The sequence below is a fragment of the Piliocolobus tephrosceles genome, chromosome 1 (assembly GCF_002776525.5).
Source record: "Piliocolobus tephrosceles isolate RC106 chromosome 1, ASM277652v3, whole genome shotgun sequence".
NCBI lineage: Eukaryota > Metazoa > Chordata > Mammalia > Primates > Cercopithecidae > Piliocolobus > Piliocolobus tephrosceles.
This window is the reverse complement of record NC_045434.1, coordinates 217383632-217401886: the sequence shown is the minus strand read 5'-3', so window position 1 is coordinate 217401886 and position 18255 is coordinate 217383632. Positions and strand designations below refer to the sequence as shown.

General features: G+C 45.2%; 1 long non-coding RNA gene across 1 annotated transcript in view; it reads left to right on the top strand.

Moving 5' to 3' along the window:
- The first annotated feature begins 2244 nt into the window (after positions 1 to 2244).
- The window catches only part of LOC111544606, a 33237-nt gene continuing 17226 nt past the window's right edge, over positions 2245 to 18255 (top strand). The window contains exons 1-2 of the long non-coding RNA XR_002732218.1: positions 2245 to 2327; positions 2584 to 2679. This is a non-coding gene — a long non-coding RNA (uncharacterized LOC111544606). The remainder of the gene's footprint in view (positions 2328 to 2583; positions 2680 to 18255) is intronic.

The window sequence follows — 18255 nt, the reverse complement described above, 5'->3', positions numbered from 1 at the left end:
AGGAGGAGCAGCTAACCTGGTGTAGGAAGGGCTGTCCACAGGACGAGTCACTGACCAGAGACCTGAAGGACAGGTCCAGGGGAGCTGGGAGGAGGTCTGTGGGGTGGGAAGGGGATGAGAAATCTGGGAGGAAGGGGCTGCTCTGGTAAGGCCAAGAGGAAATGACATCTCACCATGTTTGAGGACTCTGGATGGAGTATTGGGCTCCCTGCCAGCTGAGCAGTCAGTCACCTTAGCACCTCTGCTGCCATTTGTCTCATCTCTGACATGACGCGCCATGTGAGAGACCCATAGGGAGGGGTGAACTAACCTTCCCCCACCTCCACAGGTTTTCCTGGTCAACATCCCCCAGCGCAAAACATCTTCCAACCCATCTCATTCTGACCCCCCAAAATTAGAAAAAAGAACTGAGCTAGACATAATGCAGTCACAGACCGAGACCTGACTTCCATTCTGGCAAACTGGCATGCCCACTCCTGGCTCCATCAGCAGTTGGCCTGAAAGTTACCGTTTCATACGAGCAACCCACCTACCAAGGACAGGACAGTTTTGACAGTTATGAGAATATACGAAAGTGCTGTTTGGATGATATTAAATGGAGCAAAGTAGGTCAATGTTGTCTGGAATAATGAACTTGAGTTTAATCAACATATCATAAGCAAAATTATGTGAAAAAGCATAGCAAGTTATTATTGCTGTAGTTGGTTATTTGACTACTTAATCTTCTAATATATGCACATAATAATAAAATAATTTTACTGTGGATAGAACCCATTTTTATACAATCACACAGTGTCTTTAACAGCATGTTAATAATGCGTCGTGCTATATTTGTGAGGAAATGTTTTTAAAGTTGGACCCATTTGGTGACATTGGGCCCCCATGTTCTCACATCCACAGACAACATGGTGGCCTTGCCCACATAGTAGATGCTCAATAAAAATGGGTAGAATTGTTAATAAGTTTAGGAGTGTGACTGTTTCCAAGATCATTAGCTGTCCGTGGACCAAGGAAGGGCTTCTTGTTGGTGTGTGGTTTTTCTGATACAGAACAACACTTGAAAATTGGAAGATAGTTCTGTCAATCTCAAGAAAAACAAAATGTGTTTTAAAGAGGTCACTCTCATCAAGCTAGAGATCCTTCTCTATGTCCCTCATAGCTCCTACAAACCTTGGAAGAAGAGCTTGAGTGAGGAGAGGAGAACACAGAAAGACTCAGCGGCTTCCATGAGGGAAGTAAGTTGAGAGCTTGTGCTGAGGAATAAACTGGTGCTTGAATCAGTGCCCGCCCTCCTCGCTGGGTGGCTTCAGGGAGGTTACTCACCCCAAAAAAGTTTTCATACCTCCCTCTCAAAGTAGAGTGAGGGCTAAATGGAGGCCTTCCTGGAAGTGCCTGTAGCAAACATTGCTCCTGCAGACATATCATGATGATTATTATTGTCATAGTCATTATGATCATCATTGTCATTGTCACTGTCATCATTAGAGCCCGAGCGGGGGCACCCCCATGCTGAATGTGCATTTGGTCCCCGGAATCTGATGTATGTTCTTGGGCCAAAACAAAACAAACTGGCTGAGCCATCTCCACTCCGACCCTGTGAAGTCGGAGTCCAGCACCATTCTGCAGCATGGGCTCCTATCTTTTTTAAGCCCAGCCTTTTCTTACCCAGTGACATCCCAAGTATCCTGGGGTCTGGGACTCCTGACAGCAGAGAAGAGAATGAACCAACCCATTCTGAGAAGTCAGGACATTGTTATGGCCCTGGAGATGGGAAGTGAAGGCAAAAACTGTGTGTGTGTGTGTCTGTGGATGCCTGGATTTCTGACTGCAGTCAGCACTGCCTGTCAATTCCAGGTCAAAAGAAGGAAGGAGCTGGGCCCCGTGGTCACCCAGCCCTTGCCACTCTGCTCTCCTTGTGAAAATGACCTTCAGAGTTTCATCAGCTGATAGGAAACAGCCAGATTGCTTTCTAGTAAAGCCTAGTTTAAGATCAGTTTCAGGAATGTTCTGGGTGCTTTTATCTTTGCAGTGAAGCCATAAAGGCCCTCGCAGCAGCTGGGCAGGCTGCAAAGCTGATGCTTCCGAGCGGCTCATTAGAGTGTAATGGCATTTCTGAGAGTAGACGTTGCTGCAAGCAGCAGGCAGGAAGCTCATGTGGCAGCAGCCTGATGGATACTCTGCGTCAAGGGGTTTCTGGCGGATGTGCGGCAGGCACGCAGGCAGCGGCTTCACTCCACGGGCGGTGCCGGGTTGTGAAAGGGGCTGACAGTGCTGCTCTCCGGCAGAGGGGTGGAGGCAGGTGCGTGCACAGGTGTGCAGATGAAAAGGTGAGGGGCTTGGTGGGTGTGATGGGAGTTAGACAATGGTGACAGCACTGTTTAGGAGATGGTTTAAAGCTTTTTCTCTAATTTAAATTGGGTAGTAAATTCTGACACTAACATGAGTATTGTATTGATGGGATTCAGTTTGGGGAAAAATACAGTCTTGAAATCTAGCAAATCGCAGTTTCAGTCTCTCTTAACCTTGAGTCATCTCGTGGCCTCAGAGAAGTCAATCATTTTCAGACTCACTTTCTTTTCTTAGGACAACCAAGACACATGGGACCTCTCATGATCCCTTCCTGTGGTTTCCTATGGAGCAAACCACCCTGACACTTCGTGTTTCATTATAACAGCAATTGTAAGTTATCTCTTAAAGTTTCTGGATGGACTGCACTCAGTGGAGTGACTTTCATCTGGAATCTCTCTGGTCACATCCAGATGTGGGCTGCATCTTGAGTCATCAAAGGTTTGGTAGGGCTGGAAGGGCAAACCGGCTTCTTCACTTACATCTTAGGCACCAAAGCTGGGCTGGCAGAAGGCTGGGGCGGGTGGGGCGGCCTGCTCTCCCCATGGCCTTTCCACGGGACTGGCTTGGGCTTCCTTGCAACATGGCCATCTCAGAGTAGTTGATTTCCTTTCTTTTTCTTTTTTTTTTTTTTTTTGAAACAGAGTCTCACTGTGTCTCCTAGGCTGGAGTTCAGTGGCACAATCTTGGCTCACTGCAACCTCCACCTCCAGGTTCAAGTGATTCTCCTGCCTCCGCCTCCTGAGTAGCTGGGATTACAGGTGCCCTCCACCACACCCAGCTAATTTTTGCATTTTTAGTAGAGACGGGGTTTCACCATTTTGGCCAAGCTGGTCTCACACTCCTGACCTCAAGTGATCCACCCACCTCGGCCTCCAAAGGTGCTGAGATTACAGGCATAAGCCAACGTGCCCGGCTAGAATAGTTGATTTCTTACACAGCAAATGTCTTCCCAAAGAGTGAGCATTCTAAAATGATGGGAATGGGAGCTATCATCTCTGAAAGTCCCGGCCCAGAAGGCAGCACCGAATCACCTCGGCCATTGTCTACTGGACAAATGGTCACAGAGTCCGCCCAGATTCAAGTGGAGGGGCAAGGAGTTCGCCTTTCCGTGGGAAGAGTGGCAAAGAATTTTTATGGCCATCTTTAATCTTCTGCATTGAGAAAATGATATTTTCCCCCAAATGCTGCTGAGTGAACTAAATGAAGGAAAATTCGTAGAGCATCTTGCTGAGTGCCTGACACATACAGGTGTTCAGCAAATACCCATTTCCTTCTCCTTCGGCCCTTTGTCCTTCCCTAGGCCACTTGCAACTGAGATGCTTTTAGCAGCAGCAGAGCCAAGAGACCTGGCTGGCTCTCCCTTCTCTAAGGGATGGGAAAGTCAGGTCATCAAAATTTCAGGTTGGGATGGTTTTTCTCAACCCCATCTGCAAGATAGAAACCCATGGGAGACTTGTTTTATTTATTTTATTTCATTTTGATTTTTACTTTTTATTTTTGAGATGGAGTCTTAAGCATCTCCCAGGGTGGAGCAGTGGCATGATCTCAGCTCACTGCAAACTCTGCCCCCCAGGTTCAAGTGATTCTCATGCCTCAGTCTCCCAAGTAGCTGGGACTACACACCACCATGTCTGGCAATTTTTTTTTTTTTTTTTTTTTTTTTTTTTTTTTTTGTATTTTTAGTGGAGACGGGGTTTCACCATGTTGGCCAGGCTAGTCTCAAACTCCTGATCTCAAGTAATCCACCTGCTTTGGTCTCCCAAAGTGCTGGGATTACAAGTGTGAGCCACTGTGCCCAGCCTATTTTTTTAGAGACAGGGTCTCTCTCTGTAACCCAGGCTGGAATGCAGTGGTGCAGTCATAGCTCACTGCAACCTTCAACTCCTGGGCTCAAGAGATCTTACCTCCTCAGCCTCCCAAGCAGCTGGGGCTACAGGCATGCACCACCAAACCTCGCTAAATTTTTATTTTTTGTAGAGATGTGGGGTCTCCCTATGTTGCTCAGACGTCTCTTGAACTCCTGGACTCAAGCAATCTTTCTGCCTCGGCCTCCCAAAGTGCTGGGATTACAGAAGTGAGCCACAGGGCCTGGCTAAAATGGGAAGCTTTTAAACCCTGTCAATTTTTGCCCTAACCCTAGGGCTTCTCACATAGTTGTTTGACATGAGGCTCTCTTATGTTTCTAAGCTTTCTTTCCCAGGTCACTTCAATGCTGGCAATTGAGGGTTGAACACTGAGTTTCTAGGGTACCATGTTCATGTGCCAGTGTGTGGCCGGGAGAGGACCTAGGAGGTCAGTAATGATGGTGGCACAGAGAGAATGTGAGTTACCCAGAAGCAGAGTCCCAACCAGGCCACTGCTTAAGTCACCAGGGGGTGCCACAGCCCTGGGCTCCCTGGTACCCAAGAGCAGCTGGAGGGCATGGACAAGGTCATGCCAAGGTGAATCTCCCCCCACCAACCACCTCCTCCGGTGAGCGAGGAATGAACTTTTCTTTTCTAAAGATTTAACACCCCATTCATAAAAATAAAATGGTTACATGAGACCCCCTACTAGAGAGAACACCAAATACATTTGGTTCCCATCGAGTCCGAAGGCGACGATGGATATAAATAGTTGGCTTTTAAGAGGAAACTGCTGAGCAGGTGCAAATGCTCCCCATACCTTGGAAGTGTCTGCTGAGCCTTATTACCCTGTGTAATTGGGGTTATGTGCCGTTGCTCTCTCTTACGGCCAAGGTTTCTGTTTCTGAAGCTGGTGCCTCCAGGATGAATTAGCGCCCGCCCCCTTTATAAGCAGTGAGCCATCCATCAGCCAGTTAACCCTTTGTGCACCCAGGCAAGGACAGTGTATGCTAATCTCTGCAACTTCCCCTCCACCCAGGGAACCCCCTTCCTGCTCACCACAGCTGCCTAAGAGGGTGAAGACTGGCCGGGCATAGTGGTTCACGCCCATAATCCTAGCACTTTGGGAGGCCGAGGCAGGCGAATCAGCCGAGGTCAGGAGTTCTAACATGGTGAAACCTTGTTTCTACCGAAAATAACCTTGTCTCTACTGAAAATACACAAAATTAGCCAGTCGTGGTTGCAGGCACCTGTAATCCCAGCTACTCTGGAGGCTGAGGCAGGAGAATCTCTTGAACCCAGGAGGCAGAGGTTGCAGGAGCCGAGATCGTGCTGTTGCACTCCAGCTTAAGCAACAAAAGCGCAACTCTGTCTCAAAAAAAAAAAAAAAAAAAAAAAAGAGGGTGAAGACCTGACCTGAGATCCGAGCACATGGAAAAGACAGATGAACTCAGTTGCAGTAAACATGTAATTTTTTAGTAGCAGGAAGGCAGAGAAAGAGTGGAGTGCTGGGATCAGTTAATACATGACTGGCCAGATCATCCTGACTCCCCAGCTCACTTTTCAGACTGGAGCAGGGTTTCAGAGAGCCAGTTTACCTGGACAAAATTACTCAGTTCTCCACCCACGCCTGGATTGCCAGCTCAGCGATGACCAGTCGATTCATTAGAAAGAATAGAAAACTGATCAGAGGAATTGTCCCTTATGTAAGGTTTTCCTCCTACCTCGGAGTTTGTCATTTGCTTTCATTCTCTCCATTGATCAAACCAGGCCTCCATTTGAATCGCCTCCAGGGATTTGGTGGAATCAGGGGAAAGGGCAACATTCTAACAGTTTTTGAAAATCAATGTCAGTCTTTGAGAAAGTCTCTGATTTATACAAAGTCTCGTAGAGCCTCTTACTCCTTTTTAAATAATTAGATTTTGAACATACTAGGTTGTATTAATTTTGATTATCCATGCTGTGAGCAGCTAATTTGTAACCAACTGTATAACCTTCCACTGGCCTCAGCTGCATAGACATGGAATGTGGATTTTTGCATAAACCATCTGTATTAGTTTGCTGCTATATCAAGGTACTGCAGACTGGGCAGCTTAAACAACCAAAATGGACAGTCTCACAGTTCTGAACTCTGGAAGTCCAAGATCAAGGTGTCGGTCAACAGGGCTCGTTCCTCCCAAGGCCTCTCCCCTTGGCTTGTAAACGCCATCTTCTCTCTGGGTCCTCACAGGGTCACCCCTCTGTGTGTCTGTTTAATAAGGATGTCACCATTGATTGGGTGAGGGCCCACCCTAGTGACCTCGCCTTTACTTGATGACCTCTGTAAAGACCCCATCTCCACATACACTCATGTTCTGATGTACTATGGGGTAGGACTTCAATATAGGAATTTTGGGGACACAGGGCAGTCCATCACACGCCTCAGGCTAGCCCCAGCATCCTGCCTGGCATTGACACCTGACACAGCGGCTGCAAGGGTCCAGGGCCAGGCCTGCGGGGGGCTCCTCATCTCCCCCCTCCCTGAGGCTCTGGTAGCTGCTGCTGACTCGGTTCAGGAAGGGGATGTCCCTCCCGATTATGACCTTCGCTGCCTCTCCACTGGGTTATTTAATACGGCAGATTTCCTTTCCACCTCCTGTAGCCATAAACGAAGACAGATTGCTCCTCTCATGTTTAAGGGCTTTTGAATATAGAGTAGAATCGATCTTATATATGGGAGAGATAACATTCCTTGAACACGCCAGCATGAGATTGTAGTTGATGACAAAGCCTCTAGCTCAGTAAATCCCTCCTCCCAGGGAGATCACAGATGGACGTGCTCCTATATGGAGGTGAGAACATAGCAGAGATAATGTTTAACTATTGTCCCAATGGGTCTGAGTTAAAATTTTATTTTCCTAATCATTTACCAAAGATCCGCTGCCTCTCAATGAAACACAGTTTTGCAAGTCATATAAATCAGCTCCAACAGTTATCTCTAAACTCACTGACTTCATTGTTTTTCTGTGTTGTGAGCCTCAGCCTACCTTGCCATGTATCTCCCTTGTTCAAGAACCTTCAATGGCTCCCCATTGCCTCTTGGATCAGACTCAAGTTGTTGCCCCTCGCCTTGTACCCTATTTCCCTATCCTGCTGCAAGCAGCAACTTCCTTTTCTGAACAGACCAGCTGCCGCTCTCCCCAGCTACTGACCCCTTTGGAACATGGTAAATCTTCTCTTGAGTACATTTGTTGCATGCATGTGAATCTAAATAAGATTCAGCTCTGAAGTTGCAGAAGATATAGGAGAGTGAAGAAATGGCTCTAACAAGTTCAATCTTGTTGGACTTGAACAAGAGATAACTTTTTTTCAGGCCACAACATAGCATTCTACCTTACCAATCACGGCTTTGAAATAAAGGCATTGTTTATTTATCCGAATGCTCAAAATATCTTAACCTGCAGCTTTCTTTTTACCTCTATGAGATTCGATTCAGTTCTCTTACTGTTCTTTCTCTCCTGTGATCCTTGGGGTGGGTGAGGGAGGCTCGCACTGACATGAAGAGGAGAGAGCCCCTGTCACTTGACTCGCTGGGTGACACCCTGTCATTTCTAATTAAACTGCAGGCTTTGTGGATGGCTTAATGGACTTTCTCTGCAGATTTCTCTGGCTTCTGCTTTTTCTGTACTTTTTTGGGACTTGTTTTTGCAAATGGCAGTGTCATGTAGGGCGTGGATTTGGGAGCCAGAAAGCCTAGGTTCAAATCCTGACTCTGCCACTTACTAGCTATGTGGCTTTGGGCAAGTTACTCAACCTCTCTGTGCCTTACTTTTTTAATGGAAGATGATACTAGTTTCTCTCATCGAAGATTGCTGAGGTGGGTCCAGAACTGTGATGCTTACATCCGGGTATCTTACTTCTCAGGACTGAAATGAAGGCACTCGCCCCAACTTAACTTTTCTATTTGTGCTGAGAAATTCTTGCCAGGAAGATAAGACTGTAAATGAGTAAATCACAGAATTATCACCCTCAGCAACACCCCCAAAATCTGTTTGGCAGCACCATAGTTGGCTCATCTGGGCAAGCAACCCCGTTCTCAGGACAATAGATCACTAACTGGGTGATACTGTTTTGCCATGTCCCCACCCAAATCTCATCTTGAATTGTAGCTCCCATAATTCCCACATGTTGTGGGAGGGACCTGGTGGGAGATAATTAACTCACGGGAGCGGTTTCCCCCAAATGTTCGTGTGGTAGTGATTAAGTCTCATGAGACCTGATGGTTTTGTAAAGGGAAACCCTTTTTGCTTGGTTCTCATTTTCTCTCTTGTCTGCCACCATGTGAGATGCACCTTTTGCCTTCCACCATGATTGTGAGGACTCCCCAGCTACGTGGAGCTATGAGTCCATTAAATCTCTTTTTCTTTATAAGTTACCCAGTCTCAGATATGTCTTTATCAGCAGTGTGAAAACAGACTAATACACAGGGAAAACCCAATTATTCATCAGATGATTGTTTCCTCATCAAAATTTTGTCCAAAACTCTTGCCTGGCTATGTCCACCAATCCTCAACCATTATATGGCAAACATCCCAATCAGATCTGTGTATTGAAAAACCCATCTCGAACTACCCAAACCCAGAATCCCCAAAATCTATACGTGTTTCCCTTTCACCTCCCTGTGACCTCTGTCAAGGTGGAGTTCTCCCCACTGCACTGAGCAATGAACTTGGCCTTGCTTGATCCACAGGTTACTATGGTGCCGTTTGGGAAACTTGGGAGTTAATGAGATTAACTGCATGCTCTTTCATTCATAATGTCTAAAAAATACTTTGTCAATGCTTGGTGCATGCAGGCAATCAGAATTAGTTATTCTTCTAATGCAGTGCTTTGAAATCATTTGGGTGCATAAAAACATATATTTTATTCTCTGTATGTCCTACTAATGCTCAAAAATGGCTGCAAATGAACAAGCAAAGACAAAGAAGATCTGTCATTGGAGGATAAAATAAAAGCGCGTGTCAGAATTGCAGCTGCACTGTTGGAGCCTCCATGGGATATTTTTAGGCAATGCAAGAATCTGACAGCAGTTCTCATCCTCTAACCATAAGCAGGATCCATGTTGAACAGTAACCATCGTCCTTATGACTGCAGTGGCTCTTGTGCAGGTGAACAAGAGCATAAGCCTCCGTGCCAGGCCAGCATAGAACTTTGGGTAGGAGGACTTCAAAGGGAGTGTCTCCTTGTCCCTCACCAACCACGTGTCAGGGATTTTGATATGCCCCACCCCAGCCTGCTCGACAAGTTTTACAGCAGAAAACTCAGTAGGAAGGACAGAACTTTTGTGTTTTCCTCTCATTCTCTGTTTTCTTTGGGCTCTTGATGTCAATTTCAGTTTTTGCCACTCACCAGGGTACTTTTCGGGAACATGACCTTCACGCCAGCCAGTGGCGGCAAGAGCTCACAGAGCCTTCCGCAGGATGAGATCTTAGGAAGGACCCACTGGAAAGGCAGGTATGCAAGCGTGCTAGAATGTTATCTTCTTCCACCCTTTGTAATCTCGTATATTTGGATGTCAGTTCTTTTTGGTATGAGCACCTCAGGGCATTTCATGATGGATGGCAAGGTAGCAAAAGAAGACACATTGCATGTACATCGATGCACACGCCTTCTGACACTGTGACATTTTTCGCTGTTTGACCAACAACATTTGAGTTTTGTCTGTGCTGCTTTTTGATGCTTTTAGGTCTGACCTGGTGCTGGAGAAAGTTGCAGTGAAGACCACGAGGTAGGTCCTACCATGAAAGCAAGTCGGCTAGGAGAGTGCTTGGTGACAGAGGGAGGCTGGAGCTACTCACTTACCAGGGCTGATGCCTCAAAACCAAAACTGTTGTGGTGATGGGAGAGAGCGAGAGACCTTTCTTCTAATGGACGACCCCAGTTCCGTTTGGAGAGGGTATTTGAAACTACTTTTCAAATGTGTTTGGCTTGGTTTTCTTTCTTTTCTTTTCTTTTCTTTTTTCCTAGCCCACACAACTGAATTACCTTTTTTTCCCCTCTGAAACAGATGTTTTTGGAAAAGTACAACTACCCCCGTTTCCTTAAAAGTCCTTCCCTTCTTTCGAAATCAATTTAAAAAGCAGGACACAGTGCCATGTTAATAAACCATAGGGAGAGCAGAAATGTTGACACTGGCTTGAAATGCCAAGCCCCTCAACCATTTTTATTTTAAACTTCAGACCATGAAAGAACTGTTCTGATTTCCCTCCCTGTGTCTGCCAGAAGAGGGTCCTTAGGAAGCCCACCATGGATGTCAGATAAGCCCTCAAAGGCCTTCTCTCAGCTCATTTTGCTTGGAAACTGGCAAACACTCATTCATATGCATGCCACTAATCTGAAATTTATGATAATTCAGAGACACAGTGAATGGAAGGTTTAGCTAAACAAATTTATAGTGCAAACAAGATTGCAGGAGGGAGGCTGAACTTCTTGTAGTTAGCAGCCGATTTCCGAGGACCGGAGGACCCCATTTATATGATCTATAATTGATTTGCCAATTACCAATCTGTCTTATCTGCTTTTCTGCTAGATTGAAAGGCGGGGACCTTACGTAGGTTGGGACCAGCCTGGTGCTTAATGCTCAAAGATATTTGCTGATTGAAAAAATGAATATTTTTTACTAAAATAAGCACCCTAGGGGAAACACTTAGTTTTGGTGATCCAGTATGCTATTTGACAAATTAATCTCTGTTTTAAAACATGCTCTATTTTAGACTTTTCACTAATCTAGATTAGTCCTTCTCAATAGGAGTAATCTTGCCCCCGCAGGAGACACTTGGCAATATCTGGAGACATTTCTTCTTGTTACAAATTAAAGGAATGAGGGAGCTCCTAGCATAGTGGGTAGGGACCGGGGATGCCACTGAACATTCTACACTATGCATGACAATCTCCGCCCCAGCTACATATCATCTGGCCTCAATGTTAATGATGCTGAGCTTGGGAAAACCTGACTAGGGGACCTTCTTCCATTTCACCTGGACAAGGGAGCTTGGGGTGTGTGAGTCTCTGGTTAGAATTTCTCTGGTTTTCAAGTATTTTGGCTCTTGAAGTATTTTGACATTTCTGCTGTCTGTCCATCATCCCAGACTCCAGGGGCTTCATAAGACAATGAAGAGGAAAGCTTACTCATGACCACATTCTTACAGATGAGCAGGCCTAAAGGGGGAAGGGAAGGGACCTCCTTTGCTGCCAGTGAACTCCCATGTCCATTGAGCAACCTCATTTGTACCACCAGGCGGGCTTCCCCTGGGCAATGGTACCTAAAAGTGGTGGGCATTTTTCAGAGCTGCTCTGTTCTGGACAAACACCGAGGGGACCAGAAGATGAACAAAAGCTGATGCAATGCAAGGATTAGAGCCCTAGAGAAAGGAGGGTCTGAAATTGCTCCTCATTCCTGGCATTCCTGGCATGAAGCCAAGGCTGAATACGTTATCCCCTTGTGTTGATTGGAAATTTGTTAAGTTTTGCCATCTTTTTCTGTCTGTCTGGCCAAGAATTTCATAAAATGCAATTTAGTGGCTATGAAAATGTGCTTGAGAATGTGTCCCATGCTGATGACTTGGAGCATATCATGAGGGTGCAGAAACACAAAATGAAGTGGGGGGGTCTCACCTTCTCCAAGAAGCTGAGCCATCAACCCACTCATGGGTGTGCATTCACCCCGCTGCTTCCAGGCAGGTGGGGACTGCTGTGGGACATCATGCTCTGCATGGTGATGAGCTTTGCCATCGTGTTTACCCAACCAAGAAGTCAAGAGCATGGTTTTGGGGTGAGGCAGAAGTGGAGCCACACCCCAGCTTCGTATGTGTGTTGCCCACATCGCACAAGGAACCACTTCAGTGTAGCACACCTCAGTTTCCTTACATTGAAAATGAGGATAATAATACCTGTCTTTTCTGGTTGTCATGGCGATGGAGATAATGTGGGTATAATGCTCATCCAGGTGGGTGTCTGCCACAAGGGAGGCCTCAACACCGATAGCTGCAAACCCCTGGAGTGGCATTGCCAAAAGTGGGCATTAATAGATGTAATGCAAAAATAGTGTCTTGTGTTCAAAAAAGGTTGGGAAATACTGAGTGAAAGTTAAGTAGGTTTCTTTTCTTTTTTTTTTTTTTACTGTAGGACTTCTCAGAATCATTAATATGCTAATGTAAATTAAGGCTCTCCAAGAGAGATAAATAGTGGGCAGCATTTTCCAAACTTATTTTATTCATTTCACACATAATTATTATGTTCATATATATGCAAAACACTGTTTGAGATGCTCAGGATGCCGCAGGAATAAGACAGACAAGGTCTGCTCTCTTGTAGGTTTCATCCTAGTGAGCAGATAGGAAGGGAGGGAGGGAGAAGAGCAGGAGGGAGGAAGGAAGAAAATACATTAGGAAGCGAAAGGACAGTGCAGAGAATGAAAATGACTTGAGTTAAGGGGTGACCACCTCAGCTGGCAGGTCAAGGCAGGACTCCCAAGAAATTTTAGCTGAGGACTCTGGACCCCAGATGCCACCAAGGGGCAACCAAGGCAAAGAACATTCCAGGTAGCAGAAGAAACTCCTGCAGATGAGCTGCAGCAAGAGTGAGCATGATATCTTCAAGAAAGAGAGTGAGCAGCAGGTGTAGAGCAGGGGAGGGGAAGAGTGGCAGGAGGCGGGGTCAGAGAGGCAGGAAAGCCCCAGTCCTGCAGGATTTGGTGTGGGTTTGAGAAGGATCCCTCTGGTTGCTCTGTTATGAGTATCACAGCAGGTGGGCAAGGTGGAAGCAGAGAGACCAGCCAGAGGTTGCTGCAGAAGTCCAGGCAGGAGGCGACAGGGGCTTGAGACAGCGGCAGCAATGGAGGTGATGAGTGTGCATGTTCTAGAGATGTGGTGTTGTTTCAAATACACATATTCTATTTAAATGTTTGTTCATTCAGAATAGTGCACAAACCATAGGCATACAGCTCGAGGTATTATCAGTAGTTGAACATGTCCACGTGTCCCCGACCCCGCTCTCCAGCACACTGTCCCGGCCCCAGCCCACTATCTCGATTCCGAGGGTAACCAGTATCTCGAGTTCTAAGCCATAGAGTAGGGTATACTCTTTTAGAATTTATATAATGGAATGTTACAATATGTTTTTTCCCACATGTGGCTTCTTTTGTTCAACATGATGAGTGATTCATCCAGTTGTCAATTGTAGCAAGAATTTACTCATTTTTGTTGCTGTATAGATTTGCGTTGTTCAAATATACCACGGTGCACTTCGCATTGGAGATTTGGGTTGATTCCTATTTTGGCCACTGTGAGTAAGGCCATTAAAGTATATACTCGTTTCATGTGTCCCTAGGAGTGGAATTCCTGGGCCACAGGATATGCATATTTCAACTTCAGAAGATACTATCCAACACTTTTCCAAAGTGGTTGCACTATTTTACATTTCCACCAACAGGCTAAGAAGTTTTCAGTTTCTCCCCACTTGGTATTGTGACTTTTTAATTTTAGCTATTCTGGTCATTTTATAGTGGTATCCTCTCATGATTTTAATTTTCATTCCCTGGATGATTAATGAGGTTGAGCATCCTCTCGTGTTTAATGGACCAATTTGAATATCCTCATTTGTGAAGTGCCCATTTAAACCTTTGGCCCATTTTTCATTGCATTTGTCTTTATAAGTGCTTAATATGTGGATGTTTATTTTTTTGAGTTCTAGAATTTCATTTTGATTTATTTTCACAGTTTCCATTTCTCTGCCAACATTCTATATCTTGTTCTTAAATTTCCTGAACATATTAATCACAGTTACTTTAAAGTCGGTGTCTGAAATCTCAACATCTGTGAATCACTGTGGGCTTGTTTCTACTGTCTGTTTTCCTCTTGGTTTTTATTTAATTCTCGCATTTTGTTTAATGCAATGGGGCATTGAAAATAGGAGGTGTTCAACAGGGCTTCCTGTGATAGAAAGGTCCTGAATTTGAGTTTTGTTTCCCTAACACTGTGAGATTACCAAGAGCTCTGCTAGCCTCTCAGCTTCCTAAACACCATTTTCTTTCCAGTTTTTCAACTTCCAGACTTCTGCTAATAAATCAGGAGCTGCCTGCACAGAGAACACAGCACTAAATGGGGCTCCTTCTCTACATTTTCTTCTCGCTGGAGGTGGGGAGGGAGATGACCTAATCAGGCTGTAACCAGGCCCTTGCAAGTTAGGATTTATGGTTCTGTTGTTGTTGCTGTTGTTCCTCCTTCTCCCTTCATTCCTTTTTTGAGGTCTGAGGGAGGCCAGTCTACTGATGGTGGCTCTTACGCCCAGGCCGCAACCCTTCCGGGTCCGAAATTGACACCCAGCATGCTTTGCTGCAACACCTCCTCCTCCTGGACAGCCAGGGCGTCTTTCACCCCCACCCCCTGCCCCAGGAGCTGCAAACAGCTCTGCTCACCTTCTTAACCTCTCTGCCTCCCTTTATTTTTTATTTTTTATTTTTTATTTTTTTTTGGGGGGGACAGTTTTGCTCTGTCACCCAGGCTGGAGTGCAGTGGCGCAATCTCAGCTCACTGCAACCTCCCCCTTCCAGTTTCAAGCGATTCTCCTGCCTCAACCTCCCGAGTAGCTGGGATTACAGGCACGCACCACCACGCCTGGCTAATTTTTGTATTTTTAGTAGAGACAGGGTTTCACCACGTTGGTCAGGCTGGTCTCGAACTCCTCGTGATCTGCCCGCCTCAGCCTCTCAAAGTGCTGGGATTACAGGCATGAGCCACCGCACCCTGCCTCTCTGCCTCCTTTTGTCAAATCAGCAAATGCTTCAAGTGGAAAAGTCAGGCCACAGCCCCGGTTGCCTTCTGGAGTGGGCCTGTCTCTGGGATCATGGTCACACACATCCCTGCTATCTCAGTTGCTGTCAGATGCCTTCAAACAGATGTTTTGGGTTTGAAAACATTTTTTTTCTGAATTTCTTATAAAAAGACATTTTCTATACAAAATTTTCTCTACTAAAGTTGTTCTGCATGGTATGTCCTAAAGAAGCTTGTCTGTCATCTCCAGATGAGGAGGTGTGGGGCTACGTTGAAAGGAGAGCCAACAAGACAACCTAAGAGACCGTGCGTGGGGCTGAGAGAAAGCAGGGAGTCAAGGATGGCCAAGGTTCGTGACCTGAGAAACTGGAAGGATGGAGTGGCCATTCCTCGAGGAAAGTTGGAGCAGGATTTGGAGCTAAATTTTGGACTTGTTGAATTTGAGATGTCAGCTCTCCCTGCAGAGCTGTGGACCGAGCATTTGGATATTAAATCTGGAGTTTGGGTGAAGGATCCTGGCGGAATTTGCAAATGTGCACACATTGAGCCCGCATTGAGCCTGGAATCTGGACTTTCTGAGAGGGTCTTGCCCGAAGACGTAAATATGGACTCATTTGTACATAGATGTTATTTTTTAAACCATCCAACTGACTGCGTAGAGAGTGGATACGCTTGAGAAGAGTACCAAGGTCTGAGCTCTCTGGCTCTCTGGCTTTAAAAAGCTGCATATAAAAGTATATAATTCTGTATCTTGCTCAGTTACTTAACATTATACAATAAAATAAAATGTTAAAAAAAGAAGCCGTGTAGATAAAGAGAAACCTCAAAGGAGGTGAGAAGGAGCAGACACTAAAGCAGGAGAGAGACCAAAAGCATGTGCTGTGTCGGAAGCCAAGGGAAGAAAACCACCAATGAAGAAAGAGAAATCTGTTTTCACAAAAGGTGGCATCAAACAGGGAGAATGTGGGACCCTCCAACACTTACAGGTCAATCAAAGAGTGAGGCGCTGACAGAAGAGATTCAGCCACAGCTCCCAGTGAGACAGGAAAAACCTGGAAGAGTGCAGGGTCACAGGAGTCAAGAGGAGATGTGTTCCAAGGAGGAAGTAACACCAAGTGAGTCAACTATGCTGAAATTCAAACAAGATCAAACCATAGCAGCCACCGTTGTCTTTGCAATTGGGAGGTGATTGGTGACTTTAACAAGAGTAGCTCAGTGGAATCACCAGTGGGAACAAATGCTCCTGTCTACGATTCCCCTCTTTCACTCCCCGCGTTCCCTCTGCCTTCCACCAACACTTCGGCTGGGCATATCCTTTACTTGGAGTCACATTTCAACCCCTCATTCCTGAGGGATCTGAGGCCTTGGTGGGACTGCCCATAAACAACAGCTCTAGTTTCTTTATTACGATTGGGCTTAGTAGTACTAGTGGGCACCAGGGGATCCCCTAAATTCCATACCCCTCCTTCCCTCCACTGTTTATCACTGTTTCCGTTTGATGGTCAAGATCCATCACTTGAGCCAACGTCATAGTTTTTTTCTGGTAGCTTAAGGAACACAAAATGTCTTCATGAATGGTTACTTGTTTCTACTTGGCCCTTTCTATAACTATAGATCTTATTTCATGGATCAGAAAGACACTGTGGGGATTTTGCTGTATTTCTTCCAGCTACAAATGCACTCAGAAATTAGGTTGGTTCGAGGTGCCTCTGGACCTACCTTCAGAACAGGGATTAGTGCAAAATTGCATGTGTGCATGTGTCATGTGACACTCATGATCCCCCAGTCTAACATGAACCCAGAATTACTGTGAGCTGTGAGCCTGGCCCATGTCCAACAATCCCTGAGTACGAGTCTGAGCATTTTCCTTTGCCCAATGCATAGATGACTTGCTAAAAGGTTGCTGGTTCTTCTTGGAGAGAGCTAGGAGAATGATACACATTTGTGAGGTTATCCCCAGATCGAGTCTCCAGGGTGTGTAGCTAGCTCCTAATTCAAGAGATCCTGGCTCTGTGGACTTAGTTCAGAGAATTTGGTGAACGGCTGCATCATTATGGCTCATTTCAAGCTCTGTTCATCAGAGCTGTACAAATTGAACAGGCTTTTTTGGAACATTTTTATGAGGCCACATTTTTATCATAACCATATTTTGAGTAAGCAAATCTATTATTATTTTTTCTCTTTTTTTCCTTTTTTTTAAAAAAAAATACTTTAAGTTCAGGGATACATGTCAAGAACGTGCAGGTTTGTTACATAAGTATACGTGTGCCACGGTGGTTTATTGCACCTATTGACCCATCCTCTAAATTCCCTCCCCTTGCTCCCCACCCCCACAACAGGCCCTGGTGTGTGTTGTTCCCCTCCCTGTGTCCATGTGTTCTCATTGTTCAACTCCCACTTATGAATTAGAACATTTGGTATTTGGTTTTCTGTTCCTGTGTTAGTTTGCTGAGGATGATGGCTTCCAGCTTCATCCATGTCCCTGCAAAGGACATGATCCCATTCCTTTTTATGGCTGCACAGTATTCTATGATGTATATGTACCACATTTTCTTTATGCCTATCACTGATGGGCATTTGGGTTGAGTCCATGACTTTGCTATTGTAAATAGTGCTGCAATAACCATACATATTCATGTGTTTTTATAGTAGAATGATTTATATTCCTTTAGGTATATACCCATTAATTAGATTGCTGGGTAAAATGGTATTTCTGGTTCTAGATCCTTGAGGAATCACCATACTGTCTTCCACAATGATCAAACTCATTTACACTCCCACCAACAGTGTAAAAGCATTCCTATTTCTTCACAGCCTTGATAGCATCTATAGTTTCTTGGCTTTTTAATAATCACCATTCTGACTGATGTGAGATGGTATCCCATTGTGGTTGTAAGTTGCATTTCTCTAAAGATCAGTAATGTTGAGCTTTTTTTCATATATGTTTCTGGCCACTTAAACGTCTTTTTGAGAAGTGTCTGTTCATATCCTTTGTCCACTTTTTGATGGGGTTGTTTGCTTTTTTCCTTGTAAGTTTGTTTAAGTTCCTTGTAAATTCTAGGTATTAGACTTTTGTCAGATGGGTAGATTATAGAAAAATTTCTCCCATTCTGTAGGTTGCCTGTTCACTCTGATGATAGTTTCTTCTGCTGTTCAGAAGCTCTTTAGTTCAATTAGCTCTCATTTGTCAATTTTGGCTTTTGTTGCAATTGTTTGGGGCATTTTTGTTATTAAGTCTTTGTCCATGCCTATGT